The sequence below is a fragment of the Apostichopus japonicus genome, chromosome 16, assembly GCF_037975245.1.
Source record: "Apostichopus japonicus isolate 1M-3 chromosome 16, ASM3797524v1, whole genome shotgun sequence".
In the NCBI taxonomy this organism is placed as follows: domain Eukaryota; kingdom Metazoa; phylum Echinodermata; class Holothuroidea; order Aspidochirotida; family Stichopodidae; genus Apostichopus; species Apostichopus japonicus.
In genome coordinates this window covers 14,873,874-14,890,882 of record NC_092576.1, presented here as the reverse complement: position 1 = coordinate 14,890,882, position 17,009 = coordinate 14,873,874, and the positions used below count along the sequence as shown (strand labels likewise).

The window sequence follows — 17,009 nt, the reverse complement described above, 5'->3', positions numbered from 1 at the left end:
GTTCGATGAGTTCAGCTTTCTCTAATCGCATTATATCACCTTCAACCTTGTGTCTAACAGCATAGGTTACGGTCCTAGTTCGACAGTACTTTGGCGGTATTGTTTAATCAATATGAATGTTAGGTTAACTTCCATTCAATGATCATGTTCTTCTTTGATTATTGGCTCATGTCTACTAAGTATCTCTTTTAGCGACTTTGGACTATTCATATCACTAACCTTGTTTACACTCTGAAATATGGTCACCCTATCAAGTTTCAAACTCGTTAACCAATCACGACCTATAAACAACAGCTAACAAAGGTTCCGCTGTGAAGTCATATGCTTATATCGGCGGTCCTGCCTCACATGACAACGTAATTTGGTAAGTTCACGATACCTTTATCGCTCTTTTCTTCAGATTACATTAAACCAATATCTTTAAGTCTTTCTCCAGTGTTTGTACATACTCTGATTTTAGCTGTACTTAGTACATAATGTGGAAAATATTCCTGATATAACGCTCTCCAACTACGGTGAATGACGCCCTATATAATTCAAAACAAACCTGCTTACCCTCACTTCCTCTATTGCTGCCAATGTGTTGTAATGTAGCTTCATTCGATCATTATGATGTATTGTAAACATTCTTCCCGAGGTGAGTCATCACTTTCACTCCTGTCGTTTTTGGAATGCTTAACAGTCTGTGGTTAGAACGATTTTGGACTTTCATAATGTTCATGTTTCACTTTTAAACTCTGATTGTACATAGACGCTTTTGACCTTTCACACTGCCGCGATATGATTGTTCATCTATGAGCAATACGACTCAGTACGATAATGCTGTGCTATAGGCCTTCTCTCTTTATCCCTATAGATTTGACATGGATTGGCTTTGCTTACACTTTGTGTACCGATTGTTCATTCGTTGTCACAGTAATATGTCTGCTAATTCTTGACTATCTTTAACGTTTTTAGAAGCTACTGCTGCTTCAATTGCTAACTCTAGAGCTCTCGTTAATATTAGATTCCGATTAAGGTCTGGTTTGTATTTGACCATCGTTAATTGCACGAACCAGTAATATGTCATATAGTAGTTGACCAAAGTTACAGATGTCAGCCATGCATGTCAATCAACATAAACATTGCAACTGTCACGGTAGACTTTCTATTAAGGGCTGTTGAATTTAAACATTTACACTATTTCGGATGGTGGAGGATCGTCATGATTTGTCATTAGCTCAACCAGTTTGGTAAATTTACGTTCTTCTGGTTTTTTCGGTGCCACTAAATGTATTATTATATTGTATGCACTCGACCCATTTGCATTATGCACAGTTTCGTACCGTCCTCTACAATGTCAATAACATTGAAGAAATGGTTCATTTGGTCATAGACTCTGTAATCCAGTCGTTCACTACAACTTCAGCATACCACACTTATTACAATGCTCTTATTGCTAGTTCATCTGCTACGGGGTGTGGACTTTCGGATATAATTTACCTAGCCGCAAACCTTCCATCATCTCTCTAGTTATAATTTTGTTGCTTCTAAAATGAGTGGTAATTAGTGTCAATTGGGACTGAAAACAATTGGTCAGGCGATATCATCTTATAAGATCTCAATGGGCTCTGAACAGCGGTTGTTACTGTTCACGATCAAGTTGTCGATTACCAGAGTCTCTCGAGAAGTATATTTAGGCATCCAGCTGATCTAAAAGAGCATTGTACCTAATAGTAGCATCACATTGCTGTATATCATAAAAAATATCTTAATCAAATTGACATTTCTTGTATCGTAGACAATATCCTTTAATGTTGTCGTATTATTCTCATTCTTCCAGTTGTAACTGTCCTTTTTCCAAAAACATTGTCAAATGACAAGGAAAACATAAATATGGTTATTTTCATAAAAAAAAAACATAAATCTCTGTTTCAACTTGCTTGCCGTGACAACTTTGTGTAAAAACGAGCCACGTTGAATAATATCACATTGTAAGTGCTGCCTCCTATTTATTTATATAGTGTAGCACTGTACATTAGCTCGAGTAATACGCCATTATGTGCTATGCAGCTTGTAACACAAAGAACAACAGAGGAAGTTTCCTGAATATGTATGATTACCTTCATCCATCCGGTAATCACAGGGTACCAATTTCAACGTATCATATTTGTTGTTTAGAAATTACTCCATTATTAGTTTCGATACCGGACAATTCCGACGATCCTTTGAAGAAGAAATATGTTGGCACTTTCAGTAAAGAATACAAGTAGCAAGCATTATGTATGTATTACCTAGGTTAAGGACCTGCACAATAGACAATCGCAGACATGGGGTTAAACAAGCAGTAGTGATAATAAATTAGAACGGTGTAAATGGATATGCCTAGGTACGGTATGTCACGGTAGGCTAGACTTAACGACAATCGTATTTATGATAATGCAGCCCCTGGCAATGACTAGTAAGTTAGACACTGTCAGTGTCTTGAACTGGATATTCATTTTGTGGAGTATTTCACGTCGACAAAAACAATCAGACTCTGTCAATATGAATCCCTATCAAACTATTTACATAAGTAGTTTAAATATACATGGTTAAAGATACGATACACTATATTTCTACGTACTGACTTTTGTAACATGTTTTTTGGGACCCCCTATTAAAATGATTCAACGTTTATTTGTTGCAAGTGTATCCTTACAAATATCAACGAGATATATAAAGATATAAACTTGAGTCTGCAGTCAAAAACGACATTTAGTCTTACTTAATGTTAAGTTATTGAATTCGATATCGTAGTCACTAGAAGTATATTTTCGACACATTAAACGTCATATGGCAACTGAGAAATATTTGTAAACACACATATATTGATAAAGAGAGCTCGCTGGTACAGGTACCAAATCCTCGGATGTAAAAACAGTGTGTCATATGTGGTGACTGTACATACTTTAGTTGCTGTATGGCAGGATACATTGGGTTCAGTTCATATCTGACATTCAAATTCTTCAGGTTAAACGTCCAACGAAGACGAAATTAACCCAGGTTTTCTGTCAAGCAAATTACACAAAAAGGAAATGTCGTGTGTACTATTTCCAGGTAGAATCTAAATGGTTTGCTGTAATCATTGTATTATACATATCGTATTATGAAAAGACTTTCAATCGGATCCAAGATAAAGATTGATAGATAAACAACAACATATTTCAAGGCAGATTTCAGACGCGAGTAACTTTGCTTAGGCCAAGTGTAACAAAATGCTGTCATAGTTTGACACTGATAAACGTTTTTGACTATTAAAAAGAGGCTAGGAAACATTTAGGGTTTCTAGGAACTATTTAAACCTGATTTTTATCCAAGAAAAAAAAAACTTTTTGTTCAACATTGATAAATTTACCAGAAATTATATTGCTTTTAATGACGTTTGCACTCGGGTATAAAAATATGGTATATATAAGTGAAAAATCTACGCTATGACTGTCATTGTCTTTAAACCTTCAAAATGTGAGTTAAAAAGGAAAATGCATGGTAATCATACTGCAGATACATAAATTTGAGACAAAAATAGCACAATGAGAAAATTATTTTTTGTTTGTACCAACTTATGTATTTCATGTTATATTTTATCTACATGACCATAAACTGAAATTTAGTAGGTTAATTTCTTACATGACTTAAAAGGAAGGAAAATACCTCGTCCCTGTACAAAAGTGAATCAGTGAAACAAATACACCCCACAACTGCAAGGGAGTGTCATTTAGCACCAAGAAGAAACACCATTAATGGCTTACAATACAGTTCTGAGGGGCGTACCAATACGCCCCGCTACTGGTTGGAGTGTCATTTAGCACCAAGAAGTAACAACATTTAGTGGCTTGCAATACAGTTCTGAGGGGCGTACCAATACACCCCACTACTGGTTGGAGTGTCATTTAGCAACAAGAAGTTACAAAATTTAGTGGCTTGCAATACAGTTCTAAGGGGCGTACCAATACGCCCCGCTACTGGTTGGAGTGTCATTTAGCACCAAGAAGTAACACCATTAAGGGGCGTACCAATACGCCCCGCTACTGGTTGGAGTGTCATTTAGCACCAAGAAGTAACAAAATTTAGTGGCTTGCAATACAGTTCTAAGGGGCGTACCAATACGCCCCGCTAATGGTTGGAGTGTCATTTAGCCCCAAGAAGTACCAACATTTAGTGGCTTACAATACAGTTCTAAGGGGCGTACCAATACGCCCTGCTACTGGTTGGAGTGTCATTTAGCACCAAGAAGTAACAACATTTAGTGGCTTACAATACAGTTCTGAGGGGCGTACCAATACGCCCCACTATTGGTTGGAATGTCATTTAGCACCAAGAAGTTACAAAATTTAGTGGCTTGCAATACAGTTCTGAGGGGCGTACCAATACGCCCCGCTAATGGTTGGAGTGTCATTTAGCACCAAGAAGTGACACCATTTAGGGGCTTGCAAAAACAGTTCTAAGGGGCGTACCAATATGCCCCGCTACTGGTTGGAGTGTCATTTAGCACCAAGAAGTAACAAAATTTAGTGTCTTGCAAAAACAGTTCTGAGAGGTGTACCAAAACGCCCCGCTAATGGTTGGAGTGTCATTTAGCACCAAGAAGTTACACCATTAGTTCTGAAATAACATAATAACACCATTAGGTGGCTAAGAATGCAGTTCTGAAGTCTGTACCGATACACCCCCTACTGCTCGGAGTGTCATTTAGCAATAAGAAATTACATCATTAATAACAACAATAAGTGGCTTACAATGCAGTTCTGAAGGATGTACTATTCAGACCCTCAGATTGCTCTAATGGGCATACTGATACCCCTACTAATAATTTTTCACCAAAAAAAATACAATAATATGAGAAGTCACTGTAACCTTACCCCCCCTCCCCCCCCCCCTTTTTTATTTCACACACACTTAAAACAAGCATTTTAGGATTTGCAGAGTAGAAGACCATGTGGCTGTTTCAGTGTTGCCACTTTCTGAACATGAACACATATACCCTACAAGACAATTAACCTCCCTGTTGTCCCCAAATGACCTTTGACCTTCACCAAAATCAATACGCTTCTTTTAATTAGTGCTACACACATTTTTTTCATCCTCTGTGATTTAGGATCATCACTAGCAACAATAGGCACATTGAGTTCTGTGCCATCATCCCATCAAAGTTTCCTTGCAATGGTTTTCCTCTTGAACGCAATGGCCAGACCAAACAGACTCAGTGTGAGTATTTCTGTGTCATCTTCAGAAAGAAAGAGAGAAATAAAACTTTATTCTACACTGACAGTCTAACCATTTTATTTATTTTTTATCTGTTGCATTGATAGTAAAAAAACAAATGAACAAAGACTGCAAATGTTTTTTGATATGATAAGTTAGCAGGACTATACTGCCATATGATTGCAGTGCTATCACTCTGCTGTCCTCTACAATCTGAGTAATACTATGACAGAGGTCACATTTCTGCCTGTATTAGTAGCCTACATGTTGTTCCCATTATACAAGTGAAGATTCCATTTGAATGTAATGTGTCCCCTTGGAGTAATATTGAATTAAAACATTGAATTTAATTTGATGTGACATTTGACCTATGTTTCTGGGGGGTCTGCTAGACATAGACTTTAACCCTAAAACACCTTCATACCAAGTTTTAAGAAAATCAACCCAGCCATTTAAGAGGACTGTTTGACATAAAATTGGACACCCCACACAGACAACTTTTACCCCTCCCTCAGTCAAACACTTCCGGTGACCATGCAATACCCCACAATGAATGACCCCTATTGGGAAAACTAACCACTACCATGGCAACTGTTGCGTAATACTGTTAATGGTCCAACTGGCAAAGGAACTACAATATTGTACCTAATCCTCCCTATAGAGTGATTAGATAACAATTATTTGAAAATTCACATACTGTAAGAGAGCGATTCTGTGTGCACAACACAACGTTATGTGTTATGTGTAGACAAGGACTTTCCATACACACTTTCAATGTCTTAATGCATAGGTCATTGCAACCTGAATATACAATATGGAGGAATGAGATGAATAACTGCTCGGCAGAAATTCTTCTATAAAAACAACATTCATAGTAGTCACCTTTACCTCAATGCTCATCTGATGCCTGGTTTCCCCTATTTTGATGTGCTTGTTTGCTAACCAAAGTTTTGTATCTTTACATTCTTGTCTGGATTTCTCTCCCTCAGCTCCTTACAGGCTGTCAGATTGTTGATGCCACCAATAACTTCATAATGGTATCCATTTGCCTGAAAGAAAAATTTGTTACAAAATGTGAAAATGAATATATCAGTAACTTAAGTCAAAGTAGCGTAATGTCAGACTTTTGTCCTCAAAGATCAGGTGTAATTGACATGCAAACAGAAAGCCACAGGGCTTAGTGATTCCTTTGCCTATTGTTATTGTAGGGCATTGGAGGGGAGAGTTCTACTGAGTACATGGGATCCACAGTGAAATGGAAAAAAAATCTCTTGCAACTATTAGCAAAGGAGAACTAAATGTGTACTCAAAGATATGGTGTGGACAACCCTGAGTTATCATGTTTTCAAAGGTTTTTAATATTATGATGTATGTAGGAATCCACATGTCAAGTAAAAGATCTGTTCATGTTGTTCTTCTTGTCTAGGGCTAATATTGCCATGTGCATGGTGAGGTACCATGTTTAAGAAGTTTTTCAGACTGAAAGTAACTGACCTCGAGTGACCTTGACCGAAACAGCCAAAAATATAGAAGACAAATGCTTAATTCCTATCAAATTTGAAATTTACCAAAACTTCACTTCTTCAGCTAGAAAAGTTGTCAGTTGTTGACCACTAGTGTTCATACTGAGCATTAACTTCATGCAAGCTGTACTTAGTGAGATATGTTTTCAGAATTTAACTAAAATTGACCTCAAATGACATTTGACCTCAAAAAAAGTTAACATTATAGATGGCAAGTATTATATCAGAGGAACAAATTTGACATTCTATGTAGCTTTATTCTTTGAGTTAGCTCATTTCACAAAGTTTTCAGGTTTAGACCATTGGTTATCTCATATGACCTTTGGCCCCTCCCAAAGCAATAACAGTGAAGAATTTACTAAGGTGGTAGATACCGAATACATTCTTCTAATTGTTCAAAGTGTGAACTATATGTAAGCTGTACATGGTGAGATAACCTGTTAACAAAGTTTCAGATTTTTAGGTGGTGTGGACCTCAAACAATTTTTGACGTACTAAGTAACAGCAAGTGGTAAGCACTCGATTGAGGGATAAGCATACTAATTTCACTTAACCTTTACTTCAGTAAGGTCATTTATAGGGTTTTTAACGGTTGACCACTGGCAATTAAATAACAATTGCAGCTGAGAATTTGCTAGCTTTCTACCAAGTATAAACTTCATGCATATTGCACTTGTTGAATTATCAAAGTTTTCAAAATTTGAGCTAAGGCATCTCTCTCTCACATATGCACACACAAGCAGTCACTGCTGCATGGTTTTTGATAAACAATTATGAAGCACTCCATTATAAAAATCACTTTATAATCAAGTGCTGATTACTCACCGTGGGTTCTGAAAAATTCTCCAAGTTTTCCAAAGTTGTTGCTATAACAGTCAGTGGTTGATATTGTGGTTGTTAAAATCTAACATAGCCTCTTTTAGTTTGGTGAGAAATTACACATTCACTTCTCTCAACTTCCGACCAACTTCTAGATTTTCTATGTCAATATTTGCAACACCTGTGGAGGAGTAAAAACGATGGTAAGTAAATTTCTGCAAAGCTAACATCAACTGACAGGGAAATGCCATACTGTAGGTATGCAAAAGGTTTTCCGTAAACTTTGTAAAGCTAAAAATACTATTCAAACCAAATGTACACAGTGACTATAATGATTGTTAAAGTATGTTGAAAAGCAATGTTCAATTATTGAACACATTATTAATGGGGTTCTGACCCCTCCCCGATAACACTCAAATAAAAACTGATACTTCTATTGATGTTGTAAATTTCTGGTGAAAAGTCACAGTTGAGGCAGTTCTTAATGGGCATGCAGTAGGAGGCATACAGATGGCTCAGTATGAAGGACACTGCACAGAAACTGATGTAAAATGAATTTAACAGTTGCCTACTGTCCTTTTAGTTGTGGGTTGCTGAATATTACTCATACAGTATGCGGGCCCACCATGGTAGCCACAGGAGGAAATTTTGACTAACAAAAGGCCAAAAATAGATTGCTGAAAATGGAAGATGATTGTTTTAGCATCTAGGACAAACTTTTATCAATGTTTTTTCGTGTTGAAAATTAACGCTTATTGAAATTCTCTTCAATTTTTTTTTGTCCAGTAAATTGGTGAACCAAAAAGTTTGAGTTTTTTTTTCCCTTTGTTTTTTGGTGGGCCAGATTAGATTGTCTGGCATGCTCAATCTGGCTAGTAGGGGCCCCCTGTTCTAAAACCACAACAGTTCCAATTCCTGAGGCAGTATATTGTACTGCTACCGTACCTGACAGCTTCTAAGGGTTCTCACCTAAGAATGCTGCATTGACTTCCTTCTTGATGAATTCTAAAGGGCTGACAACTGGCTGATCCTTATTACTCTTCCTCTTTTTGTGAAGCACAGGTAACTTGTGCTGAGCCTTTCTTTTCTCTTTACTTCCTGATGTTGAAGGTCTGTTTTAAAGTGGAAAGAGCAGTTAGTAAACCTGAATATGATAATATGCTAGTGTCCTTTGACTCCTTGGACTCCAATATCTCAACCCCAATCTTGGCCCAATGTCTGACCCAGAGGGGAGAAGGGGTACACATGAGGCTTTCACCCCCATGAAATTGAAGACTGTAAGCATTTTACTGCACTGGTGCATGTCAGTCTCTGAAGCAATAATATTCCTTGTTACTATATTATATTGATTCAAAACTAATTATATACTTGCAATAAAATTTTAGGATTTTGGAGTAGCCGACAACAGGAACGAAATTAGGATTTAGGAGCACTTCACGTTTTAACAATTTTGATATGTTAACACTATCCTGGCTTCACTGATTAAATAGGCTTAGGGCCTAGCTCTTGCTAAGTTGGAGTTGGACGTGACAATGTTATTTTCTACGATATTTTAACAGATTTGTAGGTGCAAACAACAAAGACACACGTTTTTTTTTTAAATGAAAGCTGAAGGTTAAGGAACGTGAAGCATCAATCGAATTAATCAAATAGCTGCACGAAATTAGGACTCACCTTTGATGTTGTGACCTAGCCTACACAGACTTCAGTCTAGAAATAGTGTGCACGCTACCTAGGGCCTAAGTTAGAGTCCGTAGAGGCCCCTTTTCTTCTAAGTTCTATTTGAGGCGTATTACAACGAACCGAACTTGTCAAAAAATTGGCAAAATCGCTTGGTCAATAACTTCCTGGGCTCCTGCCTTCAATTGTACCGTAAATTGTCGAGAGGAATAATAAATTTAAAATGCCGGTATATCCTAGTCATTGAATCAACTTGAAGTAGGCCTAACGTTTAATACTAACTCACATCATGTAGTGTACTTCACTTTTTCACCTTTGACCCTCAAGTTTTCTGTCAAATTCACGTACGTACATAATATAAGCTTAAGGAGGTAGCACTTGTATGTTACTACGCGACTGTGGTCGCCGTTTTCTTGTTCGTCGGAAAATATCACAGAAACAGATTGTAGTAGTAGAAACCGTCAGGAGTGTCACTCGTTGACTTGTTAAATGGCTGTCAGCTTTGCTTGTTATTGCACTTGCTTCAAGTAGCATTTTTTCACTCACAATCAAGTCAGAATTGATTGAAATATCTTTTCTAATCAGTTTGGGTTGTAGACAAGCCACACTACATGACACCGACGGTTTTTTCGTCAAAGTCAGTCTAGAGCAATGTATAGGGTGTCCATTATGTGTTTGCATGAACAACTTAAAAATAGTAATACACAAAATATGACGACAGTCTCGACAGATCATAGAGAAGTTCGAATTCAAGGTATAACGTTAAATGCTTGTCTACACTGCGGTTGGACACCTGCAATCACAAATAAGTTACGCTTGGCAGTTACATTAGCACAACGCGGATCAAGCGTCCTTTGACTCGAGTCAGAGAACAATAGTATTCACTGTTGATGTCAGTTCTGTATGAAGATAAAAAACACTGATAATGTGCATTCTGACAGTTAACCCACCACAATGGAGGTTATAGGTCGGTTAATTACGCGGTGACTTGATTCGGGTTTTCAAGAATGGTATGGTTTAGGCATTTTATCCTTCACTGACCTTTTCAGGTTTGCCAAGCAGAATTACCAGAGATCAATGTCTTAAACTCCAGAAGTTATAAGTACCATATATTTGTCAAAACTCCTTTTTATTCTCAGAGGGTTATGGAATAATTTGTCTGAGAAAGTTGTACTTGCAAGTAGTGTACGAACATGGGAAGTATCACTTCCTTGGTAAGAATGGCTTTGGGTGTTCATTTAGAATATTTGAGAACAAATGGAGAGTGAATGCTTCCAGGAAAGTACTTTTTGAAAACGCCTAGCAATTTTAGCGTGCTATGATTTGGGGCGATTGGCTATGCACTTTCAATTTATTTTAAAAGCATACCCATATACATGCAAGAACCAAAAACTCCACTTGGTTATTCTTAACACAAATATATTTCATTATACGGAAATAAGTCCAAAAATTTTCCTCACCTTAATGCTGTTTGGGATCGGCGGTATATTTCGAATCTTCATGTAATTGGTGACAAGGGCTCTTTGGTTCCAAAAGTAGAGTCCGGACAAGTCCGAAAAAAAGTAAAATTTGAGTCTTCCTCTGCCACACACCAATTTCTTGGTCTCGTCATTTTATAAAATTATTATTTAGGCGTTTCGAACTTTTTCGCAACTTCGGCTCTACGATTTTGCGTTTGGTGCATCCGTGCATGAGCAGTCTAACCTTGTCAGGGTATAAATACGTTGGTGGTCTGAACAACTCCCTGGTCTAACAAACGTATACGTATGTGTGTGCAACTACGACAGTGAAAATTTACGATATCAAGTAATAGTGCGGATGTTTGTGGTAGAAAAAAGACAACAAAGTCTGGTTGAACATCTCCACTTTTGCGGTCAACATCGGGAGGGCCGATGAAAGATGATATTACGTAATCATTCCTATCACGTTGCGTTCTCTCACACAGGAAATGAAGGTTAACGTTTTTTAAGTTGACGACATGCCATGGCCTTAGCCTTTAATTAGAACTATAGTTGTAAATAATGAAAACAGTGTAATTGGCGAATAGGATCATTTATATACCTACCAGTATGTGTATGCATGGAGGTCAAAAACAGGTAAAAATACCAGGTAAAATGCTGGAGACCAAAACTTCCCCGTATGCAACACCTTTGAAAATAAAGAGGCGCGGGGGGGGGGGGTCGGAAAGAGGATTCAAGAAAGTTTGTAATATATAGGCTTCTTAAATAGTGCAGTTCCTAAAGGGTCTACTCGTTTGTATTGGGTTTTAATGCCTTCTAAATCGCTTAATTTTCAAACAGTTTCTGTGAAGACTACTATATTTCAGTCATACTTTCTCAAGCGTGGGCACAATGCCTAAGCGTGGGCACAATAAAGTTACTGTCACACATGCATGTTAACCAATATGTATATGTGTAGTGTACGCGGCTGCGTGCAGTACATATGTTGTCTATGTATATATGTTAATCGTACTGTCTTTTTCCCGTGTTGATAGATGGGCTATAGTATGGGGTGCCTCCTATGATAGTAAGAAACCCGTTACCATTAAGTACCATTGACGTTCCCATCAGTGGCGTCGCCAAAGGGGGGGGGGGGGGCTGGGGCCTGAAAAAAACCGTGCCCCCAGGTGCCCTTCCCCTTCAGATGCGGTTGTAGTGTTAAAAAAAATACTCAGACAAAAAACTTTATTTGCCTAAATTAAAAACATCAATATTGGACAGATGCAAGCCCGAAAATTACTTCAAGTTGCTAAATATAGCACCAGATTGCATCTGAGGACCCTTAAAATTGATCCAAAATTCATAAAGTGGAAGGGAGAACTCTCCCCTATCACCCCTCCCCCAGGACGGCATTTAACAATACACATTGTGCCTCCATAAGTAAGTGATGTGCCCCCCCCCCACCTGTACTATATGAAAGAGGACAGTAATGATGGATGAAGAACCCGAAGTACATCTGTTTTTCCGTATCACATATTATTTCACAAAAAATTACAAAATTTAAACCCCAATGACGTGCGGGCATAATCTATACGAATGCAATACATCACTAACTATAGGTGGTGGCGAGATCTTCAACCCTAAATGTGATAGATTTTGTGGGTAACTTCTGCATATCAGTTTCCAATCTTATTTCCGAAAATATTAATCAATAAGAAGTGCTGAATGTGAATAAATCCTAAATGAGAGTATATGCCTAGAGTCGGCGAATAAACAATTTTGGTTGTAAAATGTATACATGATATTTTTCTCAAATTGATACATATGACCTTGAATTTTACCCATCTTTTTAATTGTGTTAATGAAAATGACATATGTAAAGGAGGATTTTGTAACACCTTTAGATCCACAGATATGTGTGTTTTCCACGTCGCAAAAAAGTACGCCCTCTATTCCATTTTGTTGCTAAAATGTGTTTTTTCCCTCTTTTGTTGGAGACTAGGTATTTTCCTTTATATAGTAACATGATTCAGCTAGGAGTTGATCACAATGCACAGAGTAAATTGGTAAATTTGTATAATAATATTCCAAACAAAATTAAAATAACCCTAACAATTAGACACAAGCATTTTACTGTTTTCCAAAATTATCATGGAAGTTTGATGTATTTTGCCACATTAGGAGGCTTTAAATGTATTGTCAATGTTAGTGCGATTAATTAAGTGAAAATAGCTATGGCTGTAGAAAATCGGAGGGTTGAGCGCCGTAGGCTAGGACTATATTGTAATGGACTTGTCGCAACAGAAATGTGTATGTGTTTGTGTATGGGTGAGGCGGGGGGGGTGGGGATATAATGATATTCTTCATAGCAAGTGATTTTAATGTTATGATCACAAGCTGGCTGAAAAAATATACCATAATTTATCTTACAAGCATGCAGCTATTTTTTTTGGGTGGGGAGGGGGGGGGGGTGGTCAAGTCGACCGTTGTTTATATAGGATCAGCAAAGTCGTTGGGAGCTGGGGTTAGCATCGATGTGGGGCAGATCTCCATGCCCCTGCCCCCATATCCCACCGTGCTACTGTTTACAAACAAGTGAAAGCGACATTTTCCAAATGTATCCATGTAAACCACAAATGAATACTTCTACAGAAAGGCTAACCTAACACAAATAAGACTATAGGCATGCATGTGTGTTTGACAAGTAATACTGATGAGAACTCCGCATAGTGCATATTTTTACACAGTACAACTAAACAAGTCTACTACAGTACTCTTATAAAGGTTACCAGCGTTAGCCTTTTCACACGATAGATCTAGCGTATTTTTTCACCTTTCTAGGATTCCAGCATACGTTTTATAAAAAATCGCACCAAATCGGTAATTCACAAAATAATTACTTTGTTTTCTGAAACTCTGAGACCAAATTACCACTTGGCAACCCAATAAAATATATTTATAGGCTTCCGTGGCTTTTACACTATAATACCGCGTGAACTGTTTTAATATTAATGGGTTTTTCATACTTGGGTTTTTCATTAGGACTGAATCAGTATTTTTGTAAAATCCACAGTTAATTTTCTTGTATTATTTCCTGATTGTTATTAACCGTTTTAACTTGTTAAAATAATCACTAGACTGCTTATGATATGAATCAGTGCAACGAACAGTCAACGAATTATTGAAAACAACACATAACAAGTGAGTGAAACTGATTATCTAGCGTTTTCTGGGGTTTTATTTTGGCAAATCTAACGTTTTTTTGTTACTTGTCGCTGGTAACCCTGATTATTATTATTATGCTAACCGTAAATGACCTTTGGCCACCCCGTACTAGTTTTAAGTGATTGACAGATCAGCTGTGCCGCAACCCATTACAACTCCCTGGTAGTACAGTAGATACTGTAAGTGTAATCGCACAAAAACATCGTGTGTTATGACACATACGTTGTACTCCCTGTCCCAGGGCAACTCCGAATATTGAGCCTATCGTTTTAAATTCTACACTAGTTGCTAGCGTCCATACTGACACGATTTTTATCGTCAACTCTTCTTTGAAATCGGGTGTTTTTCGTAAAAAGCTTGCATCCTGAATTCCTGACTATCGTCGATACAATACAATCAGCGACGTAGCGAGGAATTTGAAAGGGGGGGAGCACTTTTTGCGATTGATATGGATTTTCAAAGTTGTAGGCACGACTATCTGAGCGGAGCGCCACCATCAGTTGGCGCGGAGCGTACAAGAAAATTTTTGGTTTTACAAACCCCCCAGATGGTTCCCTGGCCTCTTGCTAACTTGAGACACCTCATTCAATATCACTTTTAAACCCCAAAAAACAAATGAGTTAAAATAGTACGTAATTCAATACTACATAATGTATTTAAAATTAGCAAGGTACATGTACAGAGTAGTCTTACGTTTCAACTTCTGATACTTATAGATACAAAGATAGGCCTGAAATGTCTTTGATACAACTATATCCAGTAATTGTCTTTGATACAACTGTAGCTATTAAATGTCTGATTCAATACTATTATAATGTATTTAAAATTAGCAAGGTACACGTACAGAGTAGTCTTACGTTTCAACTTCTGATACTTATAGATACAAAGATAGGCCTGAAATGTCTTTGATATAACTATAGCCAGTAATTGTCTTTGATATAACTGTAGCTATTAAATGTTTAAGTTAGCCTAATAAGAGAAGGCGAGAGGTATCCGACGATTGCAATCTGATGCAAATTTCTCAACTGTTTTCTTAACTGAAATATTATCAGCGTAAACGGGTTCTTAACTACATGTTAAAAAACTGACAAGATCGGATCCTAGTCTTTTTCGGCGGGTAGAGTGTTGAATGAAATGGCACGCGATAGAAATGACAGCCTAGATGACAGAGGAATAGGTCACTTAATTTAGCCATATTCTTGCTACGTTCATTTCAATAGTTTTTCTTGTCTATAGACTCTTAAACTCGTCCAGCAAGCTTATCGATTTTAATTATGGGTGTTTTTAAAAAAAAAGATAACTTGGCCAAGAAAAATGTAGGCCCGGGCCTACAGTGCTACATACTGGCTACGCCCCTGATCATATGATATCATAATCAGCAGATTTTGTTTCCTGTTTGAATTCTTTTACATGTTCTTTTACATAATATATCAGAAAGACAAAAATAGTGCTCTTTTACAATTTTTCCAGTAGGATGATTCCTGTTTATTGTCCAATGTCTGGACTTTAATACATTTGACGAACTTAACTGATGGACAATATAAACTTTCATATTTTGTAATATTGCCAGATATGCAGTGGCCTAAAAACAAATATTGTTATCGCAGTGTATTAGCAGTGTAATTATTATTACAGGAAGTGCGTATCACGTACGATTGCTAGCTTAGCTTCATAACATGCTGTTCGTGCAACACCTTAGGACGACTCATAGAACGAACGTTGTCGACGTTGTTGTGCATACAGTTCGTGACATTCCATAGAGTGCGGTCAGGTAGGCAATATGTATTTTATTACACAGTGGCCAACTGTAGGCTTGTAATTGGCTATAAGCTAAATTTAGCTAATTGCATCTGCCAAACTAAGTAAGTAGTTGAATCAGTAGGCGTGAATGTTACTACGATTACAATCGATTTAACGGAGCTAACGAGTATTCAAGATCAAGAGAGCACTGACAAAATACCATGCTAAAAACGACAGTTTAAAAAAAAAAATCGACACTGAAAGGGGGGGGGAGCTGTTGCTCCCCCTGCTCCCCCCTGGCTACGTCCCTGAATACAATATAATAATCATAACTGACCTATGAATCTTACTTAGCATTGTCACTCTAGGCTATGAACCTTGAAAACGAAAGTTTTGGACCAAATGTACTACTAGTACGCGATTTCCGGCTGCGAATGACACATTTCCAATCCGAATTTTTTACCGGCCCGGGCAAGGATCAGATCCATAGTACGGCTCGAGTGCAAATGCGACTGGATCAATGCATCAGTTTACCCCGTGGAGAGATGATCGTCTGATAAAATCAGAGGATCTGATCTGGATCTTGTATAAAAGCACAAGTCCAAGAACAGATTTAAGAACTTAGGTAAGTGCTAATTTTCAAATTTAATCTTTATAGCAGCAAATATGCTCATATACTGCATTATTGCATACTGTACATGGTGCATATTGCTATAATTTCAGGCTTTTCCAGTTACAAACATCCCCCTGCCCCCCCCCCCAAGAAAATATAACAAAACATAAATAACAGTTTTGGCATATATATGACCCTGCATGGTCCAGTGTGCAGATTTTTACTCACATTTGTTGCTCTCACTATGTATGATTGTGGGAACTAGGAACTGTGTCCCAATGGCTAGGAAAATTATTGAAGGTCAGGCTATTTTATTGAAGTTAATGAGTTTTGTCCTTTTTTACAAGTTGTACTGAAGTTTGGTAGAACAGTACCATTTCGACAAGATATTGTCAACTAAAAATTCACTTTTCAACATTGCAGCATTGATACTGACATTGGAGAAGTCCTCTCCCTCCATACATCCACATACAGTACCTCACAGATGTGCAAGATTTCATAACAGGGCTACACAGTCTGCATAAAGTACTAACCTCAGAAGCCATCAATCACAACAATATTGTCTTGCCTGATTGCAACTCCATTGTGGAAATGAAACCTGAAAACTTTGTCCCTATGGTTGTGGTCAAACAGTATGTCAATAAAGGATCATATGACACCTAGCCAGTTCATATCACAGTGTAAGGCAGTCTGTACTGCAGCAACCAACAGTGAATATATACAGTCTTCAAAAGCAGGGTTAACCAC

At 37.6% G+C, this 17,009-nt stretch overlaps 1 protein-coding gene and 1 long non-coding RNA gene across 3 annotated transcripts in view; one reads left to right on the top strand and one right to left on the bottom strand.

Moving 5' to 3' along the window:
* Positions 1-289: 289 nt before the first annotated feature.
* LOC139983700 (uncharacterized) overlaps positions 290-17,009 on the top strand; it is a 91,120-nt gene continuing 74,400 nt past the window's right edge. Inside the window, exon 1 of the mRNA XM_071997435.1 lies at positions 290-364. The gene's annotated coding sequence lies outside the window, so the exon portion shown is untranslated. The remainder of the gene's footprint in view (positions 365-17,009) is intronic.
* On the bottom strand, positions 4,913-11,038 carry LOC139983705 (uncharacterized). Of its 2 annotated transcripts, none has more exons than XR_011798805.1 (5): positions 10,706-11,038; positions 8,535-8,677; positions 7,572-7,746; positions 6,106-6,272; positions 4,913-5,245 (listed from the first exon to the last, which is right to left on the bottom strand). It is a non-coding gene; the product is annotated as an uncharacterized lncRNA (long non-coding RNA). The 2 variants fall into 2 exon arrangements; XR_011798804.1 differs by having other exon boundaries at positions 6,112-6,272; positions 10,706-11,033.